The sequence below is a fragment of the Carassius gibelio genome, chromosome B1 (genome assembly GCF_023724105.1).
Source record: "Carassius gibelio isolate Cgi1373 ecotype wild population from Czech Republic chromosome B1, carGib1.2-hapl.c, whole genome shotgun sequence".
NCBI lineage: Eukaryota > Metazoa > Chordata > Actinopteri > Cypriniformes > Cyprinidae > Carassius > Carassius gibelio.
The window spans coordinates 7,785,934-7,795,046 of record NC_068396.1 but is presented as its reverse complement, the minus strand read 5'-3'; the positions used below and the strand labels follow the sequence as shown (position 1 = coordinate 7,795,046).

Here is a 9,113-nt window from a genome sequence, read left to right as displayed (position 1 = left end):
TTGTTAAAAGCGATGATTAACAAAGATGCATATTTTAATTCCATTAAGTCATCACGACAGCTCTAATATATGCTATGCATCAAAATGCCAAATGATAATTGCGATACCTCAAATTGCTGTACGTTTGAAGCATTTGCATGTTAAACACCATTAGTGTACTCAATTTGTTCTTGAAAGAGATAAGAGGTATTTTATTTAATGGAGATAACATTTAGTAATATTGCAACTGTATCTAATTGACTTCATATGTGATTCAGGGATGTGTTTCGTTTACTACCAATGGGCACATCAAAGGATTTTGAATCAAATCCAGCAACCCGTTCTCATCAGTCTGCGTATAAATAACACGACTTTACACTTTCTATTTGCGTGTAATGCATACGCCAAATGCCATTTTTGCGTGCATATGATACGCCAATCCTTCCCATTAATTTCGGTGGAGAGCAGATGCGTCCGAATAACACGCATCATCTTCAGCGGCAGTGACGTCACTAGCGAGGCTCGTTCAGTTCACCTGATGCGCGTACACCTTCAAACAGGTAAGCAAGGGTAAATATATTTTTTTATTCTTCTTTTTGTAATGATATCACGTGGTTAAGCGTATTGTTTTAATTATTTCAGTATTTCTGCATCACGTTAGACAGGGCCGTGTTTTTAAAGGGCAGTTTATGCTCCAATTATGGGTCAGTGGGCTGCTCAGCTAGCCTACCATTGTCATTAGCCTAAGCTAACCTGTACTGTTTATAGACCTGTTGCAGTTTTAAATAAATTTATGATGTGACATATGGGTCTTCAGCTTTTAGACATGACTAATACAAGCACAACAAAGCACCCAACCCAATATCGCGTGATAATCGTGATCGTGTAAAAAGTCCACACATTTAGCATATTTTTACAATACTAGCCTAACTTTTGCTTGACCACGTCATGTGTAGCCAATACACACACAGTAACTACAGCATATTTACCATGCTTCTCCTACTGTAACCGTAGTTTTACTCTGGACTTTGTAACGCACATAACCACGACATTTACTATGGGTTTACCATAGTAACCATAGTTTTACTCTGGTATTTGTATTTACTAACACACAATAACCACAACATTTACTATGGGTTTACCATAGTAACCATAGTTTTACTCTGGTATTTGTATTTACTAACACACAATAACCACGACATTTACTATGGGTTTACCATAGTAACCATAGTTTTACTCTGGTATTTGTATTTACTAACACACAATAACCACAACATTTACTATGGGTTTACCATAGTTACCATAGTTTTACTCTGGTATTTGTATTTACTAACACACAATAACCACGACATTTACTATGGGTTTACCATAGTAACCATAGTTTTACTCTGGTATTTGTATTTACTAACACACAATAACCACGACATTTACTATGGGTTTACCATAGTAACCATAGTTTTACTCTGGTATTTGTATTTACTAACACACAATAACCACAACACTTACCAGGATTTTACCACAGTAACTGTTTTTACTCTACGCTATTTGTAAAGCACAGTAACCACTAAGTTTGCCATGCCTTTAATATCTTTTTGTGATGTAATTGTAATTCAGTGTTTTTTCTGTCTTGCAGTTACGTCGGATTACATACTCCACAACAACCTGTAATCCAGCAGATCTTTAAAGAAGCCATCTCTTGTAAAATCTCTCTCTCTCTCTCTCTCTCTCTCTCTCTCTCTCTCTCTCTCTCTCTCTCTCTCGCTCTGCTAGAATTAACAGGGAACTTCAACTCCACGCTCCCAATGCTGATATTGAAGAAGCTGTCAAGGGGGCTGAACAAGTCCTTCAAAGGATCAACCCTTCACAGGTAATGTTGAAGACTCTTAGTTATAACTGATTTGCTTTAATGAACGCATCCTTATATTATGTGTTAATCAAATATTTTGGTCACAGATCATTTTAACACACTGTCTCAACATGTTTATATTTCAGGAAGGCCTGTCATGAGATTTGAATTTGACCATCTTGTGCATTTATGAAGAAGACCAAAAGCTGCAAAGGCAAACACTTCCAATGGTACGTCAGATACATTTTTCTCAGCATTTGATGTTTCTTAAATTTTGGTTCACTTAGCCCATCAGGAAGAACACTCAACAAAGAGCATGTTGTAGTAGTAATAATTCATCCAATAATCATATTATATTGCACAAGCGTACTTGTACAAAATTCTACAACTTTTACTCCTACTGCTGTTATTGGCCATTACCACAGCTCCCATCAGATTGTGCCCATTGTAAGAGTGTTTATATCATGAAGTTTAAATGAAGTCCATTGTATTCTTTATTAATCTTTACAAATTGGTGCCGCCTCTTCCTGTTTCAACAGTACATGATATCTGTCCACACCTCATAGTCTGCCTTTCTTTCTATGGTGATGTTACTGAACACATCTGTCTTAGAAGCAAGAGAATGGAAATCCTAGTTTAACTTTTCAAGTGCTACAAATCAGATCTTCAATGAATTTGGGCAATCAGATCACTTAAAGTTGTTCACACAAAGACCAATAACTATAATGAGAAGTATTTTAGCATCCACACCAACAGACAATACTGTTCTCTTAAATCTCTTAAATGTTCCCCTCATTCTGTTAAATTTATACACACAATTCTGCCTTTCTCTGCCTTTTTCACTTCATCTTCATGCTGTACTCCCTCACTCACACATTCTTTTATTCTCTGTTGTAAGGCAGAAACTGAGAGTTTGCATGATGGCATTTTCTCAGACGCTGAATCTGATGTGTACAGATGAACTCAGGAGCCTACTAGAGTTGCCAAGGAACTTGTGCTTGAAGTATATAATGATATCTGCTTTATTTATATTTTTAAACAACAATAATGATTAAACATGGGGTCAATAAATATTTTCTTGTTTTACAGCTGAAGACCAGAAACGCAAAGAAAATCAGTCAAACCAGTCCTAAAGAAATGAGGAATGAACATGGACTTCTTGTGCCCCAAAAGAAAAGACAGAAAGGTGAAAAGTTTCACATTTCAATTTGTATGTCTGAATTCAATGCAGTTATGTGTGGTACAACATTGATGTTGATCTCTCAAAAGACTTTTCAAGTCCGCAGTTATAGTTTTTCACATATACATCTTTTTTATAGCTCCTAAAATGAGCAAATCAGCTGTGCATCATCTCTGTGATTTGGGAAGGAAATGACTGAATATGGTGAGTACTGACACCTGCAACTGTATTCACCAACACTATTACTCTAGAATGGTTATTGCTGACTTATTGTTTTGTCTGTTTGTTTGAATTAAGATGAAGCCAATTGATGAAGATATCAATTGAATGGCCACCGAGTGCATCACTGCTACCTGAACCCATCAGTTATCTTCTGTGAAGACTGCATTCACAAACCGCTCTACTGCGACAGCTCAGATGTTACGGCCTGTAAAAGTAAACATCACAGCTAAACAACGAGAGCTAGTTGTGGTGGGATTCTTTTGGCCAATATCCCCAACAAGAATCAATGTTAAGTCCAGTGCAACAATTATAAATAAAAATACTATATATTGTTTATTGATTTACCATAACCTAAATACATGTTTTGGCCCTCCAGGACATCTAGACCAGGTGGAGTGTGAGGAGGACCGTCAGAGACTCCAGCCAGCCGAGCCATGGATTGCTTTCACTGTTACCATCAGGCAGACGTTATCACAGAACCTACACCAGCAGACAGTGAGACAAGTTCCTTTCACAGGCAATCAGACTGAACTGAACTCATACCAGTAAAACTATACACACCCCACCAACCTCATATGCCCTGCACTCTTATCAGTTATGCTGACTGGACTCAATATTATTATGCACCCTGACATTCTGTTTGCACTAATTCATACCGTGCTTTACTGCAGAGATGTATGTGTACTGTGATTATTATTGTTTTCAATTCATGCTCTTTGTATAGCATAATTTTTAACATATATTGTTCTCTACCTGAATTGAGTCCCTTATATATGTGTGTTGCATATATATATTCAGAATTTGTATTTCATATATATTCATGAATTAATTCATTTGTCATCCATACTGTCACGCTGCAGTCTGCACCCAAGACTTTCATCACCTGTATACTTGTGTTCATTGTATTGTGACAATAAAGATATTTGATTTAAATTAGTTACATGTCTTTTGTTCATCAGTTGTGCTGTAGGGTGCTGCATAACAACTGCAAAAAAAAATGTATGACATGGAAGATTATGATATGTCCAGGACATGGACAAGCAAGAAGAGGAAGAAAAGCAGGAGAGCTCTAAAAACTTGATGTGATTCTTTGGGGCTCAAGACATTTCACCATGCATGCATTTGCATGGTTTCATCTGATTAGAAAAATATGGTTTTAACATAACCCATTTTTAATATTGTTAAAAATTGTATATCATTTGTCTTAATACACTACTTTAGTTGTCTTTATGTTGTATCCTCCAGTAAAGTACTGCACATGGTGTTGGATAATAAAGTAGGGTGAATATTCTATATTAAGAATGGTGTTTGGTAAACACCATTTAATTTTGTAAACAATAGATAAATGTGTTTTAATTAAGAAATGAACATTTGGTTACATTAATGGCATTCAGTTAGATGAAGGGCAGGCTGAAAGCTGCATTAGAAGATACTGCATGGACTATAATGCTGCAGGAATTTCATGTACAACTGAAGGTGATGTACAAGGGAAAGATCAACATGAATCCAGTACTGTATAATAAGCAAGATGAGCATGCACATTACTGATGTTTAGTACCCGAGGAGGACAAATATGAGGAGTATTTTACACAGAGACAAATTAGCTCTTAATATTATGATTCTTTGCATTGCATGAATTGTATGGCTTTGCACTATAAACTACACACTCTCTGTACCTTGTCTTACTGAATGACACATTGACACTGTGAAAGTACAATGAAGTGTCACAGTATGTATTGGTTGTTTAAATTGGTGTCTTTGTTTACTTTCAATACTGTATCCTTGCACCTGATATAATTCAATATTTGGAGCCTATTCCAAATAGGCACTGATGTATATTTTTATGGTTCTATTCTTATTCTAAGATAAACATGACTTACAACTTACATATTGGCAATTTGTTGAAAAGAAAAACTTAAAAATTATGACTCAGCACAGTCTGTTGTCCATGATGAGAAAAGGTATGTGTATGTTTTACTGCCCTTCCATCTTCAAGGGCCCAGTAGAGTCCCTAGAAGAGCAAAAAAATGTAAATTTCAAATGGCTGTAAATCAAAGTCTGATTATAGTGTCAAAGAAAAAATTGGCAGGACAACTACTTATGCTATGCTTATTAAATAATGTTGGACAGAGTTTTCAAACATATATGGAAAGGTGGTATAAAGGTGTTTAAAAAAGTGCACTTAGTAAAATATCGAATTTCAGCCTGCCTCTTAAATATGTCATTAATGTTTACACAATGAACATGTTTAGATTACCCTTTGTTAAAAAAGATTGCATTTTCCCATTTTTTTAATTATTAAACATTTTAAACTACATTACCCATAAGCCTCTGCCATTCTATCGTTTGAACGCGAGTAATATTAGCGCTGGTATTTGGAGTTTATTGGAGTTGTGCTTAGGGTTAGGGTTACGATTTCGGTAAAGAGGTAATTTCTCACGACATAGCAACACTGCATTGTTAACTGAAGGTGTTACTGACGTAATAATTACAGTCAAACGGACTTTGCAACATTAAGCGGTTTATAATTTGGGTTAAAAGATAGTCCAATCACAGCGAGTTCTGCGAGAGCCAAGGGAACGTCAAAGCCAATGGCAACCCAGTTGAGCAGAGGCGTCACACTAACTTGTACATATATAGTCATTTATGCCGGGAGCTTCCGGGTTCCTGTAGTGAATGGACAGAAGCTGCAGTTACCCTGATGCAGCAAGAAATACGTTGATTAAAGGTGTTTTTTTGTTTTGTGTTTTAACGAAGGTATGATTCCCATTGTATTGAATAGGCTACATTGTTTACACTAATATTAGTGTACAGTACTTAAACTCAAAAGTTTGCATATACTGTGTGAAAAATAAATGTCAAAATGTTTCATTTGCTTAAAAAAAAACACCTCTGAAGATTATTTAAACACAATATTTTTCTACTACTCAATTTTCCTTCTGTAATATTTACAATGTATTTATAGTGTATTAAAGGTAAACAATTTATCACATCTACGTTTCATGGAAATGGACCCTAAAAACTTGCCATTCTTAGATCCACCAGTTGAACTATAGGAATAGAAAACAAACAAACAAACATCATGACATCAATCACTCATTGTCTAGTCATTTTACAGTGTTTATTGATATGTCAAACTTTTCGCAGATAAACATAGTGCCCAGAACAGTCTCTCTCCAGTTTATTCCACTATGAAAAAAAAAGAAAAGTTGATTAAAAAAAAAATGCATAGAGGTAACTAAGTGAAAACAAACAAACAAAATTGCAACAGAAACTCCCTTCAAAAAACATAAGTTTAATATTCAAAAATAAAAAGGGAATTTGTTTACAGAAATCCTGACAAAAGATGCCAAAGAATAATCAAGGCTACAGTTGAAAATATATTGTTTTCTTCCCTTTATCAACCAAATAGGCAAAAATGATTAAGAACAATGCTCCAATATTTTACAATTATCACCTTTAAAAACATATATCCTGTAATCATTGTTTGCTTCTATTGTGAATAAATGCAAAACAAATAAATGGTTAATAATAATAATTATTATTATGTGTGTATATATATATATATATATATATACAGGAGTGCTTATAGTAGAGATTGGAGTGATGAATGTAGAGGAAAAATGAATACAAGCAGAAATGCTAAGACTGGAGGTTGGCAGTAAAGGACTGAGAGCAGATGTGTCACACAAGAGAGGAAGATCTGGAAGCTTTTGAATGGGCTGATATTGTGAAGAGCTGATGAAGAATGATTAAGTAATCTGTGAGAAATCCTGCAAGAAGAAACAAAGATAATTTATCACATGATGAACAAAAAAAACACTGACAACAACAAATGGCAGAATACAACATACTGTAACTGCAGTGTGCATAGCAGTAATTGTACAGTATTGTCTGTTGGTGTGGATGCTAAAATACTTCTCATTATAGTTATTGGTCTTTGTGTGAACAACTTTAAGTGATCTGATTGCCCAAATTCATTGAAGATCTGATTTGTAGCACTTGAAAAGTTAAACTAGGATTTCCATTCTCTTGCTTCTAAGACAGATGTGTTCAGTAACATCACCATAGAAAGAAAGGCAGACTATGAGGTGTGGACAGATATCATGTACTGTTGAAACAGGAAGAGGCGGCACCAATTTGTAAAGATTAATAAAGAATACAATGGACTTCATTTAAACTTCATGATATAAACACTCTTACAATGGGCACAATCTGATGGGAGCTGTGGTAATGGCCAATAACAGCAGTAGGAGTAAAAGTTGTAGAATTTTGTACAAGTACGCTTGTGCAATATAATATGATTATTGGATGAATTATTACTACTACAACATGCTCTTTGTTGAGTGTTCTTCCTGATGGGCTAAGTGAACCAAAATTTAAGAAACATCAAATGCTGAGAAAAATGTATCTGACGTACCATTGGAAGTGTTTGCCTTTGCAGCTTTTGGTCTTCTTCATAAATGCACAAGATGGTCAAATTCAAATCTCATGACAGGCCTTCCTGAAATATAAACATGTTGAGACAGTGTGTTAAAATGATCTGTGACCAAAATATTTGATTAACACATAATATAAGGATGCGTTCATTAAAGCAAATCAGTTATAACTAAGAGTCTTCAACATTACCTGTGAAGGGTTGATCCTTTGAAGGACTTGTTCAGCCCCCTTGACAGCTTCTTCAATATCAGCATTGGGAGCGTGGAGTTGAAGTTCCCTGTTAATTCTAGCAGAGCGAGAGAGAGAGAGAGAGAGAGAGAGATTTTACAAGAGATGGCTTCTTTAAAGATCTGCTGGATTACAGGTTGTTGTGGAGTATGTAATCCGACGTAACTGCAAGACAGAAAAAACACTGAATTACAATTACATCACAAAAAGATATTAAAGGCATGGCAAACTTAGTGGTTACTGTGCTTTACAAATAGTGTAGAGTAAAAACAGTTACTGTGGTAAAATCCTGGTAAGTGTTGTGGTTATTGTGTGTTAGTAAATACAAATACCAGAGTAAAACTATGGTTACTATGGTAAACCCATAGTAAATGTCGTGGTTATTGTGTGTTAGTAACTACAAATACCAGAGTAAAACTATGGTTACTATGGTAAACCCATAGTAAATGTCGTGGTTATTGTGTGTTAGTAAATACAAATACCAGAGTAAAACTATGGTTACTATGGTAAACCCATAGTAAATGTTGTGGTTATTGTGTGTTAGTAAATACAAATACCAGAGTAAAACTATGGTTACTATGGTAAACCCATAGTAAATGTTGTGGTTATGTGCGTTACAAAGTCCAGAGTAAAACTACGGTTACAGTAGGAGAAGCATGGTAAATATGCTGTAGTTACTGTGTGTGTATTGGCTACACATGACGTGGTCAAGCAAAAGTTAGGCTAGTATTGTAAAAATATGCTAAATGTGTGGACTTTTTACACGATCACGATTATCACGCGATATTGGGTTGGGTGCTTTGTTGTGCTTGTATTAGTCATGTCTAAAAGCTGAAGACCCATATGTCACATCATAAATTTATTTAAAACTGCAACAGGTCTATAAACAGTACAGGTTAGCTTAGGCTAATGACAATGGTAGGCTAGCTGAGCAGCCCACTGACCCATAATTGGAGCATAAACTGCCCTTTAAAAACACGGCCCTGTCTAACGTGATGCAGAAATACTGAAATAATTAAAACAATACGCTTAACCACGTGATATCATTACAAAAAGAAGAATAAAAAAATATATTTACCCTTGCTTACCTGTTTGAAGGTGTACGCGCATCAGGTGAACTGAACGAGCCTCGCTAGTGACGTCACTGCCGCTGAAGATGATGCGTGTTATTCGGACGCATCTGCTCTCCACCGAAATTAATGGGAAGGATTGGCGTAT

General features: G+C 35.5%; 2 long non-coding RNA genes across 9 annotated transcripts; one reads left to right on the top strand and one right to left on the bottom strand.

Annotated features, from left to right (window-relative positions):
* The first annotated feature begins 309 nt into the window (after positions 1-309).
* LOC127948469 (uncharacterized) lies at positions 310-4,160 on the top strand. Of its 4 annotated transcripts, none has more exons than XR_008152085.1 (8): positions 310-539; positions 1,613-1,846; positions 1,972-2,055; positions 2,728-2,828; positions 2,915-3,011; positions 3,145-3,209; positions 3,303-3,515; positions 3,604-4,160. It is a non-coding gene; the product is annotated as an uncharacterized LOC127948469 (long non-coding RNA). The 4 variants fall into 4 exon arrangements; XR_008152084.1 differs by having other exon boundaries at positions 313-539; positions 2,724-2,828; XR_008152086.1 differs by having other exon boundaries at positions 314-539; positions 1,750-1,846; positions 2,724-2,828.
* A 2,172-nt stretch (positions 4,161-6,332) lies between these two features.
* Positions 6,333-9,113, bottom strand: LOC127948530 (uncharacterized). Of its 5 annotated transcripts, none has more exons than XR_008152102.1 (4): positions 8,974-9,113; positions 7,857-8,060; positions 7,648-7,731; positions 6,333-7,000 (listed from the first exon to the last, which is right to left on the bottom strand). It is a non-coding gene; the product is annotated as an uncharacterized LOC127948530 (long non-coding RNA). The 5 variants fall into 5 exon arrangements; XR_008152101.1 differs by having other exon boundaries at positions 8,984-9,076; XR_008152103.1 differs by having other exon boundaries at positions 6,334-7,000; positions 7,857-7,953; positions 8,984-9,037.